Source organism: Salmo trutta, chromosome 21 (assembly GCF_901001165.1).
Source record: "Salmo trutta chromosome 21, fSalTru1.1, whole genome shotgun sequence".
Lineage (NCBI taxonomy): Eukaryota > Metazoa > Chordata > Actinopteri > Salmoniformes > Salmonidae > Salmo > Salmo trutta.
This window is the reverse complement of record NC_042977.1, coordinates 33,992,705-34,020,225: the sequence shown is the minus strand read 5'-3', so window position 1 is coordinate 34,020,225 and position 27,521 is coordinate 33,992,705. Positions and strand designations below refer to the sequence as shown.

General features: G+C 42.5%; 1 protein-coding gene across 2 annotated transcripts in view; it reads left to right on the top strand.

Annotated features, from left to right (window-relative positions):
- The window catches only part of LOC115157224 (epidermal growth factor receptor), an 85,786-nt gene that overhangs the window by 6,624 nt on the left and 51,641 nt on the right, over positions 1 to 27,521 (top strand). The window contains exon 2 of one of the 2 annotated variants that reach the window (XM_029705296.1): positions 20,828 to 21,641. The exons of the other annotated variant lie outside the window; for it this stretch is intronic. The gene's annotated coding sequence lies outside the window, so the exon portion shown is untranslated. The remainder of the gene's footprint in view (positions 1 to 20,827; positions 21,642 to 27,521) is intronic. 2 annotated transcript variants of the gene reach the window in all.

Sequence of the window (27,521 nt, the reverse complement as noted above, 5' to 3'; positions counted from 1 at the left end):
CATCTCAACAGGTGCAGCCAATCTGGTGTACCAGGAAAACAGCCCACTGTTCACTTGAATTCTTTGACCCCTCCCCCCTTATAATTACTGCACTCAAGCCATATTTTACCAATAACAAAGTTTATCAGTTAATACAGATTGTGAATTGAATGTTGTCTTCCACATAACCAAAATCACTCCCAATATCCATTAATACAACACACAGATAACTTACAATATTTGTATATGTTGTTGCATGATTTATAAATGGAGCATATTTGGTAACAGTAGGCCTGCATCAATATACAGCAGCAAACAGCTATTCAAATATTGAACAGCAATAATGGCACAAACATCGGCAGTTGTTCCTCCGTGTTGTAAAAGAGACAAGACCAGAGCCATAAGTGCAAAAGGAGTTGTATGTCAATAAAACCTTATTGATGACAGCTAATTGAAAAAGCCACTTCTAGTTTCCAAGCTTGGTTTTTGTCTGCTTGGTTGGCTGAAAGCACTGAAATAGTTTATGCAAACAGAAGTAGTACGTAAAGATGGAAAGTGGCAAATAAATGCATTTTCCATCGTGGCTTAGGCCTATCCTGTGGGTCTCTCACCCTCTCTCTCTCTTTCTCTCTGTCCCGCTCTCGCTCTTTCTCGTCTTGACTCATCTCACTACTAAACCGTGGCCTTCAGCAGATAAGTGACTCATATTTCTTCTCTTGTGACCAAAAAGGAAGATCTGATCACCTAAAAACAATGCACATTTTCCTGACAGTGGCTTGCAAAGGATATGCATTTTCATACCTTTTTTGTTATTGTGCATATTCATTTGAACATGGTTATACAAATTAGAGGTCGACCGATTATGATTTTTCAACGCCGATACCGATTATTGGAGGACCAAAAAAAGCCGATACCGATTAATCGGCCGATTATTATATATATTTGTAATAATGACAATTACAACAATACTGAATGAACACTTTTATTTTAACTTAATACATCAATAAAATCTATTTAGTCTCAAATAAATAATGAAACATGTTCAATTTGGTTTAAATAATTCAAAAACACAGTGTTGGAGAAGAAAGTAAAAGTGCAATATGTGCCATGTAAGAAAGCTAACGTTTAAGTTACTTGCTCAGAGCATGAGAACATATGAAAGCTGGTGGTTCCTTTTAACATGAGTGTTCAATATTCCCAGGTAAGAAGTATTAGGTTGTAGTTATTATAGGACAATTTCTCTATACCATTTGTATTTCATATACCTTTGACTATTGGATGTTCTTATAGGCACTATAGTATTACCAGCCTAATCTCGGGAGTTGATAGGCTTGAAGTTATAAACAGCGCAATGCTTGAAGCACAGCGAAGAGCTGCTGGCAAATGCAGGAAAGTGCTGTTTGAATGAATGCTTACGAGCCTGCTGCTGCCTACCACCGCTCAGTCAGACTGCTCTATCAAATATCAAATCATAGACTCAATTATAATATAACACACAGCAATACGAGCCTTCAGTCATTTAATATGGTAAAATCCGGAAACTATCATTTCGGAAACAAAATGTTTATTATTTTAGTGAAATACGGAACCGGTCCGTATTTTATCTAATGGGTGGCATCCCTAAGTCTAAATATTGCTGTTACATTGCACAACCTTCAAGTTATGTCATAATTATGTACAATTCCGGCAAATTAATTACGGTCTTTGTTAGGAAGAAATGGTCTTCACACAGTTCGCTACGAGCCAGGCGGCTCAAACTGCTGTATATACCCTGATTCTGCTTGGACAGAACGCAAGAGAAGTGACACAATTTTCCTTGTTAAAAGAAATTCATGTTAGCAGGCAATATTAACTAAATATGCAGGTTTAAAAATATATACATGTGTATTGATTTTAAGAAAGGCATTGATGTTTAGGTGTTGGGTACATTGGTGCAACAACAGTGCTTTTTTCGCGAATGCGCTTGTTAAATCATCACCCGTTTGGCGAAGTAGGCTGTGATTCGATGATAAATTAACAGATATCGCATCGATTATGTGCAATGCAGGACAAGCTAGATAAACTAGTAATATCATCAACCATGTGTAGTTAACTAGTGATTATGTTAAGATTGATTGTTTTTTTATAAGATAAGTTTAATGCTAGCTAACAACTTACCTTGGCTCTTGCTGCACTCGAGTAAAAGGTAGTTAGCCTGCCACGCAGCCTCCTCGTGGAGTGCAATGTAATCGGCCATAATCGGTGTCCAAAAATGCGGATTACCGATTGTTATGAAAACTTGAAATCGGCCACAATTAATCGGCCATTCCGATTAATCGGTCGCCCTCTAATACAAATGATGTGTGTTGATGACAGAGAGATAGACAAAATGAACAGGTCAAGGAGAGAATCATGATCATAGAATACAAACATGAAAATCAAAGATGCTCAAATTTCAGAAAGACAGGGTCAGATTTTTTTGTCTTGCGAACACCAGCCTCTCTACGTGGGTTGCGTATCAGCCAGGCTACATATTCTTGACTTTATGTTTGGAACATTTCAATATCCTTGCCATTCCACAGTTGCCTATCATAGAGTCAGTAAACCATATCACATTTCGATACCACAGTCTGGAATTTGTAATTTTCTCATCACTCTAGGTGTGGCAACTTTAGTTACAAGCCTACTCTTGGGTCTTTAACCAGAACATTTCTGTTCAATATGGCTTGCACAAAAAGGGAATCCCCCACTGGGGAGAGAACAATGGCTCCACAAACCAAACAAAGTGGTTGGTGGTTGTTTGATTTCAATAATGGGTGCGCTTTCCTAATACCATTTAGTGTGTTCCTGTGTAGTCCTGCCATCGGTCTAATAAACTACATGGTTATATGAAATCTCTACATGAATGTCATTCATTTTTTATGTTTGTGATGGGTCCTATCATGACCTGCTCCATTAGTTCACATAGCCTACAGTGCATTTGGAAAGTATTCAGACCCCCTGACTTTTTCCACATAATGACAAAGCAAAAACAAGTTTTTTTGAAATTTTTGCACAGCTATTTTCAGGTCTCTCCAGAGCTGTTTGATCGGGTTCAAGTCCGGGCTCTGGCTGGGCTACTCAAGGATATTCAGAGACTTGTCCCGAAGACACTCCTGAGTTGTCTTGGCTGTGTGCTTACGGTCGTTGTCCTGTTGGAAGGGGAACCTTCACCCCAGTCTGAGGTCCTGAGCGCTCTGGAGCAGGTTTTCATCAAGGATCTCTCTGTACTTTGCTCCGTTCATCTTTCCCTCGATCCTGACTAGTCTCCCAGTCCCTGCTGCTGAAAAGCATCCCCACTGCAAGATGCTGCCATCACCATGCTTCACCGTAGGGATGGTGCCAGGTGGGCACTTGGCATAAGGATATTGACCTCATTCCGTCAGTAGAGGACGCCTGGTTGTTCTTTAAAAGTGCTTTCCTCACCATCTTAAATAAGCATGCCCCATTCAAAAAATGTAGAACCAGAAACAGATATAGCCCTTGGTTCACTCCAGACCTGACTGCCCTTGACCAGCACAAAAACATCCTATGGCAATCTGCATTAGCATCGACTAGCCCCCTCGATATGCTACTTTTCAGGGAAGTTAGGAAGCAATATACACAGGCAGTTAGAAAAGCAAAGGCTAGCTTTTTCAAACAGAAATTTGCATCCTGTAACACTAACTCCAAAGAGTTCTGGGACACTGTAAAGTCCATGGAGAAAAAGAGCACCTCCTCCCAGCTGCCTACTGCACTAAGGCTAGGAAACACTGTCACCACCGATAAATCAGCGGGTCTCGAAAGCCAAGTTAACAAACAGATCACCAACCATTTCAAATCCCACTGAACCTTCTCCGCTATGCAATCTGGTTTCCGAGCTGGTCACGGGTGCACCTCAGCCACGCTCAAGGTCCTAAACGATATCATAACCGCCATCGATAAGAGACATTACTGTGCAGCTGTATTCATCGACCTGGCCAAGGCTTTCGACTCTGTCAATCACCATATTCTTATCGGCAGACTCAACAGCCTTGGTTTCTCAAATGTCTGTCTCGCCTGGTTCACCAACTACTTCTCTGACAGAGTTCAGTGTGTCAAATCGGAGGGCCTGTTGTCCGGACCTCTGGCAGTCTCTTTGGGGGTGCCACAGGGTTCAATTCTCGGGCCGACTCTTTTCTCTGCATACATCAATGATGTCGCTCTTGCTGCTAATGATTCTCTGATCCACCTCTACGCAGACGACACCATTCTGTATACTTCTGGCCCTTCTTTGGACACTGTGTTAACTAACCTCCAGACGAGCTTCAATGCCATACAACTCTCCTTACGTGGCCTCCAACTGCTCTTAAATGCAAGCAAAACTAAATGCATGCTCTTCAACCGATCGCTGCCTACACCTACCCACCCGTCCAGCATCACTACTCTGGACGGTTCTGACTTAGAATATATGGACAACTACAAATACCTAGGTGTCTGGTTAGACTGTAAACTCTCCATCCAGACTCACATTAAGCATCTCCAATCCAAAATTAAATCTAGAATCAGCTTCCTATTTCGCAGCAAAGCCTCCTTCACTCATGCTGCCAAACGTACCCTAGTAAAACGGACTATTCTACTGATCCTTTACTTCAGCGATGCCATTTACAAAATAGCCTCCCAACACTCTACTCAGCAAACTGGATGCAGTCTATCACAGTGCGATCCGTTTTGTCACCAAAGCCCCATATACTACCCACCACTGCGACCTTTATCCTCTTGTTGGCTGGCCCTCGCTTCATATTCGTCGCCAAACCCACTGGCTCCAGGTCATCTATAAGTCTTTGCTAGGTAAAGCCCCACCTTATCTCAGCTCGCTGGTCACCATAGCAGAACCCACCAGCAGCACGCACTCCAGTAGGTATTTTTCACTAGTCACCCCCAAAGCTAATTCCTTCTTCGGCCGCCTTTCCTCCCAGTTCTCTGCTGCCAATGACTGGAACGAACTGCAAAAATCTCTGAAGCTGGAGACTCATATCTCCTTCACTAGCTTTAAGCACCAGCTGTCAGAGCAGCTCACAGATCACTGCACCTGTACATAGCCCATCTGTAAATGGCCCATCCAACTACCTCATCCCCATACTGTTATTTATTTTTCTCCTTTGCACCCCAGTACCGCTACTTGCACACTCATCTTCTGCACATCTATCATCCCAGTGTTTAATTTGCCATCTTGTAATAATTTTGCCACTGTGGCCTATTTATTGCCTCACCCCCCTTATCCTACCTCATTTGCACACACTGTATTTAGACTTTCTCTATTGTATTATTGACTGTATGTTTGTTTAGTCCATGTGTAACTCTGTGTTGTTGTTTCTGTCGCACTGCTTTGCTTTATCTTGGCCAGGTCGCAGTTGTAAATGAAAACTTGTTCTCAACTAGCCTACCTGGTTAAATAAAGGTGAAAAAATATAAATTCACATAACTGGGAATACAGATATGCATCTGTTGGTCACAGATACCTTAAAAAAAAAGGTAGTAGCATGGATCAGAAAACCAGTTGGTATCTGGTGTGACCACCATTTGCCTCATGCAGCTTGACACAAACCTCCTTCACATAGAGCTTTATCAGGATGTTGATTGTGTAGCCTGTGGAATGTTGTCCCACTCTTCAATAGCTGTGCGAAGTTACTGGATATTTGCGGGAACTGGAACACACTGTCGTACACGTCGACCCAGAGCCTCCCAAACTTGCTCAATGGGTGATATGTCTGGTGAGTATGCAGGCCATGATAGAACTCCGCTTCCAGGAATTGTGTACAGATCTTTGCGACATGATGCTGTGTATTTTCATGCTGCAACATGAGGTGATGGCAGCGGATGAATGGCATGACAAGGCCTCAGGATCTTGTCACGTTATCCCTGTGTATTCAAATGTGTTCATTGTCCGTAGCTTATGCCTGCCCATACCATAACCCCACCGCCACCATGGGGCACTGTTCACAAAGTTGACATCAGCAAACAGCTCGCCCACACAACTCCAGCTGCGGTCTGCGGTTGTGAGGCCAGTTGGACGTACTGCCAAATTCTCTAAAAGGACCTTGATGGCGGCTTATGGTAGAGAAATTAACATTCCATTCAAAATTGCACATTTTAGAGTGGCCTTTTATTGTCCCCAGCACAAGGTACACCTGTGTAATGATCATGCTGTTTAATCAGCTTCTTGATATGCCACACCTGTCAGGTGGATGGATTATCTTGGTAAAGGAGAAATGCTCACTAACAGGGATGTAAACAAATTTGTGCACAACAATTTCAAGAAATAAGCTTTTGTGCATGTGGAAGATCACATTTCTGTGATCGTTTATTTCAGTTCATGAAACATGGGACCAACACTTCACTTGTTGCATTTCTATTTTTGTTCTGTATTGATATTTAGTTGAAATGTTACTGATAGTCTGCAGATAGTACGTAGAGCATCCACAGATGGACTATCCAAATAGTGTTACAGAAATATTTTATGGAGTAATCTGAGATTTTCCCCAGGTGTCAGATATATATCCTACGACAGACACCAACTGGTATCTATCTATGTGACCTCTGAATTGTCGGCCTGAGTCTGACTGCTGTAAAACTGGATTTTCCACACGACACTTTATGCTGTCTCCCGGAGAGAAAACATTTCCTCTAAACCTCATGTAAGGCTAGTCCTAAAACATATCCTATATTATTTATGTGAAGATGTGTGTATATGAGATAGAATAACAACATTTAAAAACCTGAAGCCTACCTCAATATTAGGAAGATGTTCTTAATATTTTGTACACTCCATGTATATACGAATGTACAACTTGCCTGTATTGCCTCAACTTGGTAAGGAGAACTCAAATGTCTTACAAAACCGATCGAGCAAACAATTGTTTCAGATGTCAGATGTTTTGTTCCCCCATCTATCTGCCTAATCAGTCAGAAAATCCCTTTCATTTATTTTCACAGTGCAGTCAGTGTTCATGTGACAGTTCCTGTGACAGACAGTTCCTCTGACAGTTCCTGTGACAGACAGTTCATGTGACAGTTCCTGTGACAGACAGTTCATGTGACAGTTCCTGTGACAGACAGTTCCTCTGACAGTTCCTGTGACAGACAGTTCCTCTGACAGTTCCTGTGACAGACAGTTCCTCTGACAGTTCCTGTGACAGACAGTTCCTCTGACAGTTCCTGTGACAGACAGTTCCTCTGACAGTTCCTGTGACAGACAGTTCCTCTGTTCCTGGGACAGACAGTTCCTCTGTTCCTGGGATAGTTCCTCTAATGACAAGAGATGAGCCTAAACAGAACAACCATCAAGTGATACATTTATCTCCCCAAATCAGCATCATTCAGTCAAATCCTTCTGTCAATAAATACAGGTCTGAATAATGTTGACAATTTCATTTGTATTTATTTCACCTTTATTTAACTAAGCCAGTAAGTTAAGAATAAATTATTTTTTACATTGACGACCTACCAAAAGGCAAAAGGCCTCCTGCGGGGACGGGGGCTGGGATAAAAAAATAATATATATATTTTTACATTTACGTCATTTAGCAGACGCTCTTATCCAGAGCGACTTACAAATTGGTGCATTCACCTTAAGATATCCAGTGGAACAACCACTTTACAATAGTAAATCTATATCTTTTTTTTGGGGGGGGGGGGTTAGAAGGATTACTATATCCTATCCCAGGTATTTCTTAAAGAGGTGGGGTTTCAGGTGTCTACGGAAGGTGGTGATTGACTCCGCTCTCCTGGCGTCGTGAGGGAGCTTGTTCCACCATTGGGGTGCCAGAGCAGCGAACAGTTTTAACTGGGCTGAGCGGGAACTGTGCTTCCGCAGAGGTAGGGGGGCCAGCAGGCCAGAGGTGGATGAACGCAGTGCCCTTGTTTGGGTGTAGGGCCTGATCAGAGCCTGAAGGTACGGAGGTGCAGTTCCCCTCACAGCTTCGTAGGCAAGCACCATGGTCTTGTAGCAGATGCGAGCTTCAACTGGAAGCCAGTGGAGTGTGCGGAGGAGCGGGGTGACGTGAGAGAACTTAGGAAGGTTGAACACCAGACGGGCTGCGGCGTTCTGGATGAGTTGTAGGGGTTTAATGGCACAGGCAGGGAGCCCAGCCAACAGCGAGTTGCAGTAATCCAGACGGGAGATGACAAGTGCCTGGATTAGGACCTGCGCCGCTTCCTGTGTAAGGCAATGTTGTATAGCATGAACCTAGAGGATCGGGTCACCGCCTTGATGTTAGCGGAGAACGACAGGGTGTTGTCCAGGGTCACGCCGAGGCTCTTAGCACTCTGGGAGGAGGACACAATGGAGTTGTCCACCGTGATGGCGAGATCATGGAAAGGGCAGTCCTTCCCCGGGAGGAAGAGCAGCTCCGTCTTGCCGAGGTTCAGCTTGAGGTGGTGATCCGTCATAAATATATATATATATAATGATCACCCGATTATGATTTATCATTGCCGATACCGATTATTGGAGGACCAAAAAAGCCGATACCGATTAATCACCCAATTTTTATTTATTTATATATATATAGAAAAATAATATATATGTGTGTGTGTATATTTGTTTATATATTTGTAATAATCTCAATTACAACAATACTGAATGAACACTTTTATTTTAACTTACTATAAAACAAAATCTATTTAGTCTCAAATAAATAATGAAACATGCTCAATTTGGTTTAAATAATGCAAAAACGTAGTGTAGGAGAAGAAAGTAAAAGTGCAATATGTGCCATGTAAAAAAGATAACGTTTAAGTTCCTTGCTCAGAACATATGAAAGCTGGTGGTTCAATATTCCCAGTTAAGAAGTTTTAGGTTGTAGTTATTATAGGAATTATGACGCGTCGACTATTTCTCTCTATACCATTTGTATTTCATATACCTTTGACTATTGGATGTTCTAATAGGCACTTTAGTGTTGCCAGCCTAATCTCAGGCTTGAAGTCATAAACAGCGCTGTGCTTCAAGCATTGCTAAGAGCTGCTGGCAAACGCAGTAAAGTTTGAATGAATGCTTACGAGCCTGCTGCTGCCTACCACCGCTCAGTCACACTTCTCTATCAAATATCAAATCATAGACTTAATTATAATATAATAAACACAGAAATACGAGCCTTTGGTCATTAATATGGTCAAATCCGGAAACTATCATTTCGGAGAAGAAAAAAGTTTATTCTTTCAGTGAAATACGGAAACGTTCCATATTTTATCAAACGGGTGGCAACCGTATGTCTAAATATTGCTGTTACATTGCACAACATTCAGTGTTATGTCATAATTATGTCAAATTCTGGCAAATTAGTTCGCAACGAGCCAGGCGGCCCAAACTGGTGCATATACCCTGACTCTGCATGCAATGAATGCAAGAGAAGTGACACAATTTCCCTAGTTAATATTGCCTGCTAACATTAATTTCTTTTAACTAAATATGCAGGTTTAAAAAAATATACTTCTGTGTATTGATTTTAAGAAAGGCATTGATGTTTATGGTTAGGTACATTCGTGCAACGATTGTGCTTTTGTTAAATCATCACCCGTTTGGCGAAGTAGGCTGTGATTCAATGATAAATTAACAGGCACCGCATCGATTATATGCAACGCAGGACAAGCTAGATAAACTAGTAATATCATCAACCATGTGTAGTTAACTAGTGATTTATGTGAAGATAATTTTTTATGAGAAGTTTAATGCTAGCTAGCGACTTACCTTGGCTCCTTGCTGCACTCGCGTAACAGGTGGTCAGCCTGCCACGCAGTCTCCTCCTGGAATGCAATGTAATCGGCTATAATCGGCTTCCAACAATGCAGATTACCGATTGTTATGAAAACTTGAAATCGGCCCTAATTATTTGGCCATGCCGATAAATCAGTCAACCTCTAATAAATCTGGGACAAACCCACATCACGACAATCTTAGACAACACTACATTAAGAGAGACCTAATACAACAACATAGCAAGGCAGCAAGACATGACAACACAGCATGGTAGGAACACAACATGGTAGCAGCACAAAACATGGTACAAACATTATTGGTCACAGACAACAGCACAAAGGGCAAGAAGGTAGAGACAACAATACATCATGCAAAGCAGCCACAACTGTCAGTAAGAGTGTCCATGATTGAGTCTGAATGAAGAGATTGAGATAACTGTCCAGTTTGAGTGTTTGTTGCAGCTCGTTCAGGTCTCTAGCTGCAGCGAACTGAAAAGAGGAGCGACCCAGGGATGTGTGTGCTTTGGGGACCTTTAACAGAATGTGACTAGCAGAACGGATGTTGTATGTGGAGGATGAGGGCTGCAGTAGATATCTCAGATAGGGGGGACTGAGGTCTAAGAGGGTTTTATAAATAAGCATCAACCAGTGGGTCTTGCGACGGGTATACAGAGATGAGGACTAAAGAGTGCAGTGATGTGTCCTATAAGGAGCATTGGTGGCAAATCTGATGGCCGAATTGTAAAGAACATCTAACCGCTCGAGAGCACCCTCACCTGCTGATCTATAAACTACGTCTCCGTAGTCTAGCATGGGTAGGATGGTCATCTGAATCAGGGTTAGTTTGGCAGCTGGGGTGAAAGAAGGAGCGATTACGATAGAGGAAGCCAAGTCTAGATTTAACTTTAGCCTGCAGCTTTGATATGTGCTGAGAGAAGGACAGTGTACCGTCTAGCCATACTCCCAAGTACTTGTATGAGGTGACTACCACAAGCTCTAAACCCTCAGAGGTAGTAATCACACCTGTGGGGAGAGGGGCATTCTTCTTACCAAACCACATGACCGTTGTTTTGGAGGTGTTCAGAACAAGGTTAAGGGTAGAGAAAGCTTGTTGGACACTAAGAAAGCTTTGTTGTAGAGCATTTAACACACAAATCGGAAAACATGGGCCTTTGACTACATTGTGAAGTCATGCATGCTTTAGGCCTACAGACAGAGCAATGCCGATGTGTGTGTGTAGGCTATGTGTGTTATCCCCCTGGCTCCTGATCAACAGCCTCTTTTGACATGACTCGTTCTGAGGGCTGGATTCACTAAACACACACAAGGTACCAAGAGCTTTACTCAACGGGCCGGCTGGTCAGCCTGTAACATCTCAATTCTTTACTCAATGGGCCGGCTGGTCTGTCTGTAACATCTAAATTCTTTACTCAATGGGCCGGCTGGTCAGCCTGTAACATCTACAAGCTTTACTCAACGGGCCGGCTGGTCTGTCTGTAACATCTAAATTCTTTACTCAACGGGCCGGCTGGTCAGCCTGTAACATCTCAATTCTTTACTCAATGGGCCGGCTGGTCTGTCTGTAACATCTAAATTCTTTACTCAATGGGCCGGCTGGTCAGCCTGTAACATCTACAAGCTTTACTCAACGGGCCGGCTGGTCTGTCTGTAACATCTAAATTCTTTACTCAATGGGCCGGCTGGTCTGTCTGTAACATCTAAATTCTTTACTCAACGGGCCGGCTGGTCTGTCTGTAACATCTAAATTCTTTACTCAACGGGCCGGCTGGTCTGTCTGTAACATCTACAAGCTTTACTCAACGGGCCGGCTGGTCAGCCTGTAACATCTACAAGCTTTACTCAACGGGCCGGCTGGTCAGCCTGTAACATCTAAATTCTTTACTCAACGGGCCGGCTGGTCAGCCTGTAACATCTAAATTCTTTACTCAACGGGCCGGCTGGTCTGTCTGTAACATCTAAATTCTTTACTCAACGGGCCGGCTGGTCAGCCTGTAACATCTACAAGCTTTACTCAACGGGCCGGCTGGTCTGTCTGTAACATCTAAATTCTTTACTCAACGGGCCGGCTGGTCAGCCTGTAACATCTACAAGCTTTACTCAACGGGCCGGCTGGTCTGTCTGTAACATCTAAATTCTTTACTCAACGGGCCGGCTGGTCAGCCTGTAACATCTACAAGCTTTACTCAACGGGCCGGCTGGTCAGCCTGTAACATCTACAAGCTTTACTCAACGGGCCGGCTGGTCTGTCTGTAACATCTAAATTCTTTACTCAACGGGCCGGCTGGTCAGCCTGTAACATCTAAATTCTTTACTCAACGGGCCGGCTGGTCTGTCTGTAACATCTAAATTCTTTACTCAACGGGCCGGCTGGTCAGCCTGTAACATCTACAAGCTTTACTCAACGGGCCGGCTGGTCAGCCTGTAACATCTAAATTCTTTACTCAACGGGCCGGCTGGTCTGTCTGTAACATCTACAAGCTTTACTCAACGGGCCGGCTGGTCAGCCTGTAACATCTACAAGCTTTACTCAACGGGCCGGCTGGTCAGCCTGTAACATCTACAAGCTTTACTCAACGGGCCGGCTGGTCTGTCTGTAACATCTACAAGCTTTACTCTACGGGCCGGCTGGTCAGCCTGTAACATCTAAATTCTTTACTCAATGGGCCGGCTGGTCTGTCTGTAACATCTACAAGCTTTACTCAACGGGCCGGCTGGTCAGCCTGTAACATCTACAAGCTTTACTCAACGGGCCGGCTGGTCAGCCTGTAACATCTAGAGTGCTGTCTTGTTTGGTTGTTACAAGTTCCGATGCAGTTATTATATGCTAGAGGGAGCAATTTAGTGAGAGAGACAGTGCAGAATGTAAGAGACAGCAGGAGATAGAGATAAGGGGGAGGAAAGAGAGGGAAGCTAAATGCATCTAGCCTCTGATCCATAAACACAGACAGACCCTGAATGTATAGCTCTATCTCTGTGGAAAGCACAACCTCGTTGGACAAAAGGTTCTTTCTCCACCACTTTGGTGTCTGCTGTGACACTGGCTTGTCTTCTGGGGTGTTAATGGGCTATGTAGACAACTTTTAGACACATTGGGATTTAGCCCTATGTCAACAGGGGGAGAAAGGCCAGTTCCTTAACTGATATTTATGGGCACCAGAGAATGCACTTAGATGGGTCAATGTTTCAGATAATAAGGGTGAAATATCCCGATTTTAACTGATGTACCTGTCTGATAAAACATTTCGGCATAAAGCAAGCAACTGGTCCAACATTACATAGTGTCACTAAAGCTTTGTATTAACAGCCTACACTATAACTCATATAAATACTAACTAATGTGCACGTACATGATGTTAAAACTATAATATGAGTACAACATTTGTTGGCGGCAACTGGTAAACTCTTACTTAGGTGTACTGTATGTTACTGGGGAGGAAATGACAGACATTGCACCTGATGACATAGTGCCTAGCCCTGTATGAGTTCCAGACATGATTGTAGGGTAGCAGGCAACACTAGGCAGGCTAGCAGCACGTCATCGCCAGGCTGGACAGACGAGCATTTCAGCCCTCGCTGTCTCACCCTCCAGTCTTAGAATCTGACAGTGAAATACTTAAACTCTTGTCTCTAACAGGTAGGCTCAGCATTCCCAAATATTCCCATTACAGAATGTTGACAAAATGTCATTTCAACGTACTTTCCCTGTTTTTGTCCTTATGTCGGGAATTACACAAACAAATCAAAATCTTTCAGACCAATTCAGAACATTTAATTTCGTTGTTTCTGTATGAACAGTTGTAATTTTGAGAGTGAAAAACCCCAAAAATCTTAAACCAGGAAAAATAAAACTGAGAAAGCATGATTTTGGGAAAATATAAAACAGCACTTCCATGGGTTAACCATGGTAACAGTCTGCTGTTTAGGCAACCTCCAGTTCAGCCTTTACAAGCTCACATCAATGTTGTTTCCACATCATTTCAATGAACCAACAAGGAATAGGCGTTGAATTGTCGTCTGTGCCCAGTGGGGAGACATCTCGGCTATGGAACAATGTTTTATCATCCATAGTTCTCTACTACAGGGAGGATCTGCTTGTTGATAATTAGTGGGTATCATCGTTCACTATCAGTAGCATAGAGATGATCTGGTATTTGTTTGTTTAACTTGAGATACTGGTATTGCATTAACTATCAATAGCATGGTGAAGTTTATCTCTTGATGTCTCTAACTTGATGTTAGAGAATAGATACCGGTCAGTGTCATTACGATTGTCTGTCTCCTACCTTTTTAACTGTCTTGTCTTGTTGATTCAACCAACTGAGGCCTCATTGCACTTCAAATTCATTTCCTGGTGGGAGACCGAGAGAGGGGGGTCTTTTTAAAAAGCGGAACGACTTAATAACCACATGTTGTCATAATAGGACCCAGAAGGCTGTAAAAATAACAATTTCTCCATCTTGACCGTACAATGCTAGGCTACTTCCAATTCAACCTTTATTTATCCAGGTTAGTTTTGTTGAGATGATAAAATCTATTTGAGAGAGACCTGGTTTACATTCGCATATTAGGCCATGTGTATTTCATCCCATGCATTGCATGACATTATAGCATAATGAGTCATCTAGAGCAGAGGTATTGTTGAAATATTATTGAAAAATGTGCTCTCGGTCTAGTAGAAAGGATTCGTTCTAGGTTTATGGTGGTTTCAATGATAGATAGAAATACCCTAGAGTGCAAGTTGGACTGATTCCAATAGGATGAGCCCAGTAGACTTCTGATCACTGTACCGACCGTCTCACTCTGAACTGATTATGCTAGAGAGTCTCTGATTTTTAATATGGATGCACTTGTCACGCTGGGTATTATTAAGGTATTATCCACCGTGGGCATACACAGTAATAATCACCCACGTAGAATATTGCCCCAAAGATTAGAATAAGCTTAAATTGGTTTAGGAGGTCAATGAGCAACACAACAAGCTAGATTGCTTTCAAATAGTCAAGCATGAGGCATGTGAAGAAAGCCAAGCAGCTATCTCAGTTGGCAGCGAAGGGAGAACACTGTTGGGTCATGGTAATATGTCATTTTTCTCTGTTTCGTTTTCAACTCTGTATGACGCAAACACTGACGTTTGTTGTTTTGCAAGCAATGGATAGTCTTTAGATCGCAGGCATTTAGAGAAAGGATGTGATGTTCTCCCAGGTCAAATTACCCCTAGTTCTGTGTTGTGAAGTTTTGGCACAAACAATACCTAGAACTGGAAAAGACATGGAAAGTTAGACATCCAACATTTTTAGCAAGAAACATCATTGCATCTGCTGAGAGGAGTTAGATCCAATAGTCCCATCTTTCAACAAGAATGCTGTGATGCTATTGGTTGGATGCGTGTTAGCCATTTTAGCCAAACAATTGTGACATAGGACCAAGTTCTTCATATCTTCTCCCTAGCTACCCACTCCTATAATTGGTCTGTGTGTATGTCTGTAGTATAGAGCATGTCTCACCCATTCTGACTGTGAGCCAGGGCCCTAGTGCTCAGAAGTGAGTGCAGTGCACTCTGATAGGAGAGAGATTCCCTGGCCGCCAAGCCCCAGACCCTTTGACTGACGCAAGACAGCCAGCGCTCAGCACTGAGGTCCTGAGGTGCCTGCCAATAGCACTGTTTTGCATCCAGTGAGATGAGGGGTTGGCTTTGAAACAACTGTCCCCCGCTCCGCAGCCATGATCGCTTCAAACAGCCAATGGCATTGTTTTTGGCTTCCGTTACCATCCATGTGTGATATGTCTTTTTGTCACACAGATGATCATCACACGCCACCGGATCTAACATTAGAAGACATACGAGCTGCCGTTTCTGTAGAGAGAGGCTTTTCACATTAAGGAAGTGTTACGGCGTTTAATGTCAGTCAGGTTTCATGTTATATTGTTCACCCCATTTCCAGAGAGAGGATTGTTTTCTAAATACTCTAAGGATTATTAACAAGCTGAATACTCTTTGTTATTATACCCCAAGCTCCAGCTCTTGGAGTCTCTCTCTCTCTCTATCCCCAGTAGGAGGTTATAGGAGAAGCCCTCAGTCCGCCTAATGCCTAACCAGGGGGAAACTGACAGTGAGTAAGAGCTGAGCAACACAATGCTACTGAAGAACTAAAACCTCAGTCTCTTTTAGAAAAGGCCTATGTCTTTTTCTGGGAACCCTTGTAGGGCAACTGACTGATGTGTGAGTCCAAGGCATAGGGTGAGTTAATAGGGAAATTACTAAGGCATTAGCTGGGAAGTGGTTGGAATCACACACTGGGAGAAATGCAGTGGGATCCCTGATATCGCCTCCCTCCAAGCATCCCTGGTATAGACTGTTTTCATACTACTCTGTCCCATTTAAAAGTTGAGGAAGTTTAGGTTCTACTCATGACAGATGATGTAGGATCTTCATTTGATCACCCTGTTGCAGGAGACCTTTCCTGCAATGCAGGACATTTTAAAACCTATAGTGTATTTGAGGTTTAAAAAGGCTTCTAAAGTTTGTAATTTCCACTTTGAAATGTCAGACTTGATCTTCCCTTTCACAAAATGTATCAACCTGTCACGTCCTGACCCTTGTAAGAGGTCATTTGCCATAGTAGAGTGGTCAGGGCGTGACAGGTGGTTGTTTTGGGTTTTGGGTTTTATATGTGGTTTTTTTTCTAGATTTCTATTTCTATGTTTTGTTTTCTATGTTTTGGCCGGGTATGGTTTCCAATCAGAGGCAGGTGTCTTTCGTTGTCTCTGATTGGAAGCCATACTTAGGCAGCCTGTTTTTCCTTTGGGTTTTGTGGGTAGTTGTTTTCCGTTTTGTCAGTGTACCTTACGGAACTGTTGTCAGTCGTTTTATTGTTTTGGTTCGAGTATCTTCATTAAAAGTTTAAATATGAGCACTATACACACTGCACCTTGGTCTACTCATTTCCACGCTTGTAACACAACCCCTACAAAACTGTACATTTTTAATTATAATCCACATAATAATGAACATTTCCTGATGCTGCAAGATTATTTTCCTGCTGTAGCAAACTGGCTCAAATGAAGATCCTACACCTGTAGCACTGACTGACTACCTTGACTTAACTGTAGCTTTCAGTGCAGGTTTGATAAGTGGCAGTGATTATGTTGAGGGAGAGCTCCGCCTCCTTATCTGTGCTGTGAACTGCTCCACTCTGAGCCGGGACGCTTTGGGAATGCTGCTCAAACCAACCTGAATTACTGCGTCTTTTTCCTGCTGGAATGATGTGTGAATTGTGTCGTTTTTACTGCATGTGGTTGTCCTTTTCCCCCCTCCTTTAACAGGCATAGTTCTCTAAGAGCTTTGGTAAATAAAAGGAGACCTACCTCTTTGTGTGTGTGTGTGTGTGTGTGTGTGTGTGTGTGTGTGTGTGTGTGTGTGTGTGTGCGTGTGCGTGTGTGTGTGTGTGTGTGTGTGCGTGTGTGTGTGTGCGTGTGCGGGTGTGTGTGTGTGTGTGTGTGTCAGTGAGTTAGCAGGCAGCAGTGTGTTTGTCTTGCCGGCCTCTCTGCCAGCTGACCCTCCCACTCTCTCCAGTCTTCCTCTAACTGACTTCCTGTGGGATTGCTGAAGAGGAGGATAGTGTTAGCAGTGGATGGGGGAAGAGTAGGGGGGAGACGGGGTAAAACGTCTTGAGTTTAAAGTGGGACAATGGGGAGAATGTCTGGAGTGAAAAAAGTAAAGGAGGAAGTGGGTAGACTGTTGAATGTTTAAGGAGGCTGGTGGGTAGATTATTAGACGTTAAAGGGGACAGAGGATAGGAGGTTGGGGAATAGGAGTTTTGAGTGTTGGGTGACTGGTGGGATGCTGTGAGATTTAAAAACGGTCAACAGATAAATTGATAGCACAGAGATAGTGCCAAGCATGGTTTTGTTTATGACGGATGTGTTTAATGTTTATAAGGCCCAGTTTCTATAGTGCTGTTCTACTGTATATTGGACAGCTGTGTGGAGTGACACTGGTGCAGATATGTATGGAAGCAAGCCAAAATACATTGTTTCGGTGTTAAATTGACACTTTTACTTGATTATTTACACATCTATAATACCTCTTTCTGTGACCACAAAAGGGAATCATTAGGAGCAGTGAATGCACCATTGATAGTTCAAATAAATGAATAACAAGTGTCTGTTGTGTGACCAGGGATCACTGTGGCAATTCAAGGGATCACCGACTTGACTGCCATGAAAAGAGTTTCTTGTATGTTCAGTCGTGACATGATTGATACAGGCTTATTCAATATCAAACTGCAGCTCTGTATAAGCCAAACCTACATGTCTATTGGCAAGCTTCCCCAGTTAACTTCTATGGGCGACACAGCCAGTGAAATATCAGGGCGGCAAATTCAAAAACAACAAAATGTCATAATTCAACTTTCTCAAACATACAACTATTTTACACCATTTTAAAGATGCACTTCTCCTTGATGTAACCACATTGTCTGATTTCAAAAAGGCTTTACAGCGAAAGAAAAACATTAGATTATGCTTGGAGAGTACATAGACAAAAATAATCACACAGCCATTGTCCAAGCAAGGACATGTGTCCATAAAACCCAAAACACAGCTAAATGAAGCACTAACCTTTGACAATCTTCACCAGATGACACTCCTAGGACATTGTTACACAATACATGTATGTTTTGTTCGATAAAGTTCATATTTATATCCAAAAACAGCATTTTACATTGGCGCGTGATGTTCAGAAAATGTATTCCCACCAAAACATCTGGTGAATGTGCACATCAATTTACAAAAATACTCATAAACGTTGACAAAATATATAACAATTATTTAAAGAATTATAGATAGACTACTCCTGAATGCAACCGCTGTGTCAGATTTTAAAATAGCTTTACGGAGAAAGCACATTTTTCAATATTCTGAGTACATAGCTCGCCATCACAGAAAGCTATACAGACACCTGCCAAGTTCGGGGCAACCTAAACTCAGAATTAGTATTAGAAATATTCTCTTACCTTTGCTGATCTTCGTCAGAATGCACTCCCAAGACTGCTACTTCCACAAGAAATGTTGTTTTTGTTTGAAATACTCCATATTTATGTCCAAATACCTCCGTTTTGTTCGTGTGTTCAGAGCACTATCCAAAGGCATAACACGCGAGCGCGGTACCAGAGACGAAAAGTCAAAATGTTCCATTACCGTACTTAGAAGCATGTCAAACGCTGTTTAAAATAAATCTTTATGGTATTTTTAACGTAAAATTGCAATAATATTCCAACCGGACAATAGCGTATTCATTCAAGGAGAAAAAGAAGGAACAGCGTGCTCGCGGGATCGAGTATATCCAATCCCTTTGTTGCCAGGCAGTCCACTCAGTAACTGAGCTCCTATTATCTGCCCAGTGACAGAAGAATGCTCAAACCACTTTCTGAAGGCTTTTGACAGCCAATGGAAGCCTTAGGAAGTGCAACGTAACCCCACAGATACTGTAGTTTCGAAAGGGACTAGAAAGAAGAACTACAATTCTCAGATCCTCCACTTCCTGGTTGACTTTTTCTCAGGTTTTTGCCTGCCATATGAGTTCTGTTATACTCAGACACCATTCAAACAGTTTTAGTAACTTCAGAGTGTTTTCTATCCAAATCTACTAATAATATGCATATTCTAGTTTCTGGGCCAGAGTAGTAACCCGTTTAAATTGGAAACGTTTTTCATCCGGCCGTGAATATACTGCCCCCTAGCCCAGACAGGTTAAGTCATATCCAAGAGAGACACAGACATGACTGAAACTATCTGATGTGGCATCGTTGGGAGAATGTTTGGGGGGAGGGGGGTAGATATACAATATCAGGAGCCCCTTGGTTAGTGTTGCGACTTACGAGCAACGTTGTGTTTACTGTGTGCCGGAGTGCAGAGTGACTGGGTCTATTCCTGTGTGTTTGTAAGGAACTTACATCCAGCATTCCACCACAAGGTCACAGAATAAACACACGACTGACCCTTTTTGCTGCAGATATCTGGAGTGTCTCAGTTATGTTAGAGAACACTCTGTTAGCACAGAAACCCTGTCCAACTGGGATAAACATGAGCCTTTTGGCCTTTATTTGGTCTCTCTTCCTTCAGCTTCTAAAGGACCAAGCCGCTAAGAAGACTCCATTTTCAAAGGCGTTTACTTTCAGCTCAAATTGTTACAGCTCTCCAGGTGAGAAGTCATGGAGTTGTGTTCTAACAGAGGACTCAATGTGCTCTCCAGATAGACGTACGTCATTTAAAGTGAACACAGTTTGGAAGGATTATCGGTCATTCATAGCAATCACTGGTGTTTGCTTGTCTTGTGCGCCACAGCTGGGCTGGTGTTTTGTCCTCTATGCAACCCTGAGGGATACAGGCAGATATCCCGCTCTCTCCTTACAGTATGCAACACAGCTTCAGGCTCAGTGGCTCTTCAACATCTGGCTGGGTTGGTTAAATCACCTTCCTTTCTCTATAGCTCAGATCTAGTACATTCTCCTGGCCCCCTTTAGACAACAACCCAGGCAGCATCTGGGTTAGCATAGCATTGTAGCTCATATCTCAGCATAGCGCTCTCTGATGGGACTGACCCCATGCAAAGAAGACATTTCCTAAGACAATTCAGAGGGTCATGCTGTGCAGTTGCAGCCATCCATTGTGTGTGTGTGTGTGTGTGTGTGTGTGTGTGTGTGTGTGTGTATGGAGGAGGGATATCCGCCTCCCTCCACTCCCCTTGTGGGCCCTTTTCTTCTGAGAGAAGTTGTTTTCTCAAAGGAATTGATGCTGCATGCATTTCTCACGTAGAGGAAAATGGAGTGTAGGAGGAGGGTTTCTCCAACTGTCTTTACTCATGCACAGTAGGCCTGCGTAGGGTACTTCTCAGAATTAAGGTTTTAAATGATGATCCCACAACTGCATTGGTAACTGGTAAACCAAAGTATTATCTTTTAGAATCATATCGGGACTTCTCTCACCCCCTCGTCAACATCAGCCAATCAGAAAGGAGGAGAGGAGGAAGTGTGTGCTCAATGCACAGGAAGTATGGAGGAAGTGCTTTATTTTTTTCCTCCCTCTCTGATAGGGGGCCTTTGAGATTATGCTCCATTGAATCTGGGGATCTGGATGGAAACCTGAGGCAGTGCACTGCACCCGCCAGGAGCCGATACTGCACCCGCCAGGAGCCGATACTGCACCCGCCAGGAGCCGATACTGCACCCGCCAGGAGCCGATACTACGGACATTAGTTTGGCAGTGATTTGTAATGAAGAGAGGAAGACACTGGTGGTTGGGTTATACAAAATGCTTTGCTGGGATTCTTTCTTCATGGAGGAATATAAACAAGAGTATCAATTAACATTGCCACTTCCCTTTAATGATGAGTGAAAGTTAACTAATATAATTATCAGACTCTGGCTGCAGTGTAATTGAATTGCAGGTAGTAAATGAGGGGAAGGGAACAAGGTTGTTGGATCATTTCTATTGTCCCCAGTAGAATGGGCTTTCAATCATCATGACCTTTAATGAAGATAGGTTATAGATGCATTAGTCCAAATCAGTTGGCATAATATGAATATTGTTTACAGTTTGCTTTGGTAAAATGAGAGTAAATATTGATACAAAATTAAACGTGGACAAATCCCTCACCCTGACAGGCATACAGAGGTTCCCTGCAAACACACTTTAGTAACGGCTTTTAATGACAATGTAATATATATGCTCACTTTTGGAGATGAAGTAGGGACCTCATTCCATTTCCTGCAGCTTAAAGATCTGATGCCTCCAGAAGCAGAAACCTGTTCTCACACCCTTGAGTTCTAACACCAGTCCAGTGAGCAAACATCAAAAGCCACATTTCTGACTGCACATTGCAAGAAGCTCAGATGACTAATGATCAGGTTAGTGTGTGTGTGTGTGTGTGTGTGTGTGTGTGTGTGTGTGTGTGTGTGTGTGTGTGTGTGTGTGTGTGTGTGTGTGTGTGTGTGTGTGTGTGTGTGTGTGTGTGTGTAGGCATGCACCTGCATTCATTGCAATACAGGGCGCTCCAGGGAATGTTCTGTACACCTGGGTCTATGAAACAGGGTGTTACCTACCTCATTGCATCTCTCTCACACACAAACACAAACAAAGAGGTAGAGGTTGTGGAGACTTGCCAGAGCCGCCACACCCTGCATGCTTCTCCTTGGCTCCTGTACATACTTAGTGACACCACCACAGCTGGGAGAGAGGAAGTGAAGCAATCACTGAAGCGTTTTAACAATCTCACAAACTCTCCTCACTCGTCCCATTGACTTACTCCTCAACCACTCCCTGTGTACCTTAGGTAGAGTGACAGTACTGTCTTTCTTGATGAGTCAAAAGTGCATCAGGTGTGACTGAAGACATGGACTATCAGGTTTGAGTTGTAGTTTCCGTTGACATTTCCCTTCAGGTTTTTTTTATGGGGAACCTCATTGCTACTTGTAGATTCTTGATAAGCTATTTCCTCAATCAGTTCTCATGAAGGATTGGAATGGAATAATATCTAACTAGGGCTGTGTCCAAGGGATTTTAATGGTTCTCAGATGCGTGTACAAAAAGCACTTGCACAAAACCAATTTTTCAATGAAGGATCTGTTATTCATTATAAATGGTTGGATTGCTGTTAAATATGAGCGTGTGCATGCCGGTTCTGTCTTGCTGTTATTCTAACCTCAGCAGCCAGGCCACTAAAAGGACTAAGGCTACGTCTGAAAGGGCATTATATTCCTATAAAGTACACTACTTTTAACCAGGGCTACTCCCTATAGTGCACTACTTTTGACCAGAACCCTGTAGACCCTGGTCAAAGGAAGTGCTCTATATAGGGGATAGGGTGCCATTTCAGATGCACCTTAGTTTTTGTTTCTCCTTGTCGTGGCACAGTGTAATATCAGGTCTTTTAGAGCACCGCTGAGCCCTGGGTTTGACTGCCATAAAACTGTTGATTTAAATCAAATACAGTGCAATGTTTACAATGGCTTGTACACACAAACACACACACGCGCATACATATATAGATTACAGCCATATTCTAAAATTGTTTTTTTCCCTCAATCTAAACACAATAGCCCATCATGACAAAGCAAAACCAGTATTTTAGAAATATCACATTTACATAAGTATTCAGACCCTTTACTCAGTACTTTGTTGAAGCACCTTTGGCAGTGATTACAGCCTCGAGTCTTCTTGGGTATCACGCTACAAGCTTGGCACACCTGTATTTGGGGAGTTTCTCCCATTCTTCTCTGCAGATCCTCTCAAGCTCTGTCAGGTTCTATGGGGAGTGTTGCTGTACAGCTATTTCAGGTCTCTCCAGAGATGTTTGATCGGGTTCAAGTCCGGGCTCTGGCTGGGCCACTCAAGTACATTGAGACTAGTCCCGAAGGGACTCCTGCGTTGTCTTGGCTGTGTGCTTATTAGGGTTGTTGTCCTGTTGGAATGTGAGAATTCTCCCCAGTCTGAGGTCCTGAGCGCTCTGGAGCAGGTTTTCATCAAGGATCTCTCTGTACTTTGCTCCGCTAATCTTTGCCTCGATCCTGACAAGTCTCCCAGTCCCTGCCACTGAAAAACATCCCCACAGCATGATACTGCCACCACCATGCTTCACCGTAGGGATGGTGCCAGGTTTCCTCCAGACGTGACACTTGGCATTCAGGCCAAAGAGTTCTATCTTAGTTTCATCAGATCAGAGAATCTTGTTTCTTTGCCTTTTGGCAAACTCCAAGCTGACTGCCATGTGCCTTTTACTGAGGACTGGTTTCCGTCTGGCCACTTCCCCATAAAGGCCTGATTGGTAGAGTGCTACCGAGATGGTTGGCCTTCTGGAAGGTTCTCCCATCTCCACAGAGGAACTCTGGAGCTCTGTCAGAGTGACCATTGGGTTCTTGGTCACCTCCCTGACCAAGGCCCTTCTCCCCCGATTGCGCAGTTTGGCAGAGCAGCCAGCTCTAGGAAGAGTCTTGGCAGTTCCAAAATTCTTCAATTTAAGAATGATTGAGGCCACTGTGTTCTCGGGAACCTTCAATGGTGCATAAATGTTTTGTTACCCTTCCCCATATCTGTGCCTCGACACCATCCTGTCTCTGAGCTCTACGGACAATTCCTTCAACCTCATGTCTTGGTTTTTGCTCTGACATGCACTGTCCACTGTGGAACCTTTTATATATAGACAGGTGTGTGCCTTTCCAAATCATGTCCAATTGAATTTACCACAGGTGGACGCCAATCAAGTTGTAGAAACATCTCAAGGATGATCAATGGAAACAGTATGCACTTGAGCTCAATTCCAAGTCTCATAGCAAAGGGTCTGAATACTTATGTAAATAAGGTATCTGTTATTTATTTTTAATACATTTGCTGAGGATTTGTATTTTTTAATCCATTTTAGAATAAGGCTGTAACGTAACAAAATGTGGAAAAGGTCAAGGGGTCTGAATACTTTTCCGAAGGCACTGTGTAATATTATACACACACACACAACCAGATACAGTACAATGTTTAACATGGCTTATTGTGCAACTGCCTTGTGTAGTGTTTTCTTCAGACTGAATGTGCCACTTTACAGCCAACCAGGCCTCAGATGTTTTATTGTAAACAATAACTTTTGACCTTTGCTCATATTTCATTTTAATTCTCCAATAGATATTCTCTCACTGAAAGAAAGGTTACATTGATAAGACACAGGGTCATATTTTAGGCCTGATTGTAGCTGAATGCTTAGTTTGATATAGTAAATAATGCTTATGCCACGTGACTGGGATCAATATGTTATCTCTCCTTATGACAATATATGATGTCAAGATAATGTGATGATATCTTTTGTTTATTCCTTTTTGGCCTTTACGTCAGTCTTAATTGAGTTAATGAAATTAATTAAATCTCACATCATGCCTCTCCTAATTATAAAAGAAGAGGCAGCTTGCTGCAGTAGCATTGTAAGTCTTCCTCTGTTGCTAGGCGTTAGGGTGTTTAGGTTCTGCCTCTGTTGCCACGGTGTCAGGGCGTTAATTAGTGTGCGTACCAAATTACAACCTATTCCCTATATTTAGTGCACTACTTTTGACCAGATTAGTGCCCTATAAAGGGAATAGGGTGCATTTTGGGTGGCATCCTTAGCCAGGCCAGTGGCGTGGATGGTAAGGGTACATGTCAGGGTGTCCCTTCAGGGACATGTTAATGAGGACTAGAACTTAACGTCTTCACAGAAGAACACAGCTGTTCATGTCCTATACGCTTTCTCTGATTGGGCCCATCTCTAGCCCAGATCTGTTTGTGCTGTCTTGCCAGCGCTTATGTTTTTGGTGAGACAATGACCAGATGAATTGCCAGGACAGCATAAACAGATCTGGGACCAGGCTAGCCCATCTCAACTGATCACGACAGAGAGCAATAACAAACAAGTGAGGTGTACCATAAATAAACAGACTTCAATTGTACTTTGACATTTGTGTTGCCAGTTTCATTATCAAGTTCAATGGCATCATACCCAGAATATTGTCAGTCTTTACAGCTACAGTATAGAATCTACTTCACTTATTTGTTTAATTTATTTCATCACTTATTTTGTTTTATTGTTCAATAAAAAAAACAAAGATCACCAAAAAAATTACATTAAAAAAAATGGAAAGAGGACAGGCGTTGATAAGAAAATAATCCTGATGATATGTTTATTTCCTCCATTCTTGGAAATGGAAAGGTCTCTCACTGAAAGACAGCAAAGTGTTGTGCTAGTAAGATGTGTTTTATGCTGGGGTTACTGCTTGAGTTGTGGAGCTGTTCTGGCTTTGCTGTCTAGACCAGGCATGTTTAGGAATGTACTGTATTCCTAGGAACATTACAACAACACGACTGACTGAAATAGGAGAAAAATAAATCCCCTCTTTGTCCCAAAGCTCATATTCTGACACCAGGGAGAAAATCACCAGAATTTAAAGCGAGTCAGTGTCACTGTTGCTCAATCAAGACCATAGTTTTGGCAGAGCGATTTGTTAGGTAATTTATTAGGATCCCCATTAGCTGTTGCAAAAGCACAAAACATGAAACATAATACAGAATGACATAATACAGATCATTAGACAAGAACAGCTCAAGGACAGAACTACATACATTTTAAAAAGGCACACGTAGCCTACATATCAATGCATACACACAAACTATCTAGGTCAAATAGGGGAGAGGCATTGTTCCGCAAGGTGTTGCTTTATCTGTTTTTTGAAACCAGGTTTGCTATTTATTTGAGCAATATAAGATGGAAGGAAGTTCCATGCAATAAGGGCTCTATATAATATTTTACATTTTCTTGAATTTGTTCTGGATTTAGGGGCTATGAAAAGACCCCTGGTGACATGTCTGGTGGGATAAGTGTGTGTGTCAGAGCTGTGTGTTAACTATGCAAACAATTTGGGATTTTCAACACATTAATGTTTCTTATAAAAAGAAGAAGTTATACAGTCAGTCTCTCCTCAACTCTTAGCCAAGAGAGACTGGCATGCATAGTATTTATATCAGCCCTCTGATTACAATTAAGAGCAAAACGTGCCACTCTGTTCTGGGCCAGCTGCAGCTTAACTAGGTCTTTCCTTGCTGCACTAGGCCACACGACTGGACAATAATCAAGATTGGACAAAACTAGAGCCTGCAGAACTTGCTTTTTGGAGTGTGGTGTCAAAAAAGCAGAGCATCTCTTTATTATGGCTAGACCTCTCCCCATCTTTGCAACCATTGAATCTACAGTTCAAGTCGGAAGTTTACATACACTTAGGTTAGAGTCATTCAAACTCGTTTTTCAACCACTCCACAAATTTCTTGTTAACCTCTCTGGTATCATTGGGACGCTAGCGTCCCACCTCGACAACAGCCAGTGAAATTGCAGGGCGCCAAATTCAAACAACAGAAATCCCATAATTAAAATTCCTCAAACATACAAGTATTATACACCATTTTAAAGATAAACTTCTTGTTAATCCAACCACAGTGTCCGATTTCAAAAAGGCTTTACGGCAAAAGCACACCATGCGATTATGTTAGGACAGCGCCTAGCCACAACACACCATACAGACATTTTCCAGCCAAGGAGAGGACTCACAAAAGTCAGAAATAGCAATTTAAATTAATCACTTACCTTTGATGATCTTCATCTGGTGGCACTCCCAGGACTCCATGTTACACAATAAATGTTTGTTTTGTTCGATAATATCCCTCTTTATGTCCAAAAACCTTTTTGTTGGTGCGTTTAGTTCAGTAATCCAAAGGCACAAAGCGCGATCTCAACATCCAGACGAAAAGTCAAAGTACAATAAAAGTTCATAGAAACATGTCAAACTATGTTTAAAATCAATCCTCAGGTTGTTTTTGTCATAAATAATAAATAATATTTCAACCGGACAAAAGCTTCGTCAATAGAAATGGAGAAACAAGAAAGGCGCGCTCCCGATCACGCGCTGCACTCATGTCTGGAAATTTCCACAGTCCACTCATTAAAAGTGCTGTATCTCCCTCATTTTTTCAGAGTAAAAGCCTGAAACAATGCCTAAAGACTGGCCACATGTAGAAGAAGCCATAGAGATCGTGAACTGGGTCCTAAGTCTTTGTATGGTGGATAGGCTTTCAATGGAAAAACAGCCTTTCAAAATAATAGTATACTGTTATACTCACAGACATTATTTTAACAGTTTTGGAAACTTTAGTGTTTTCTATCCAAATCTACCAATTATATGCATATCCTAGCTTTTGGGCCTGAGTAGCAGGCAGTTTAATTT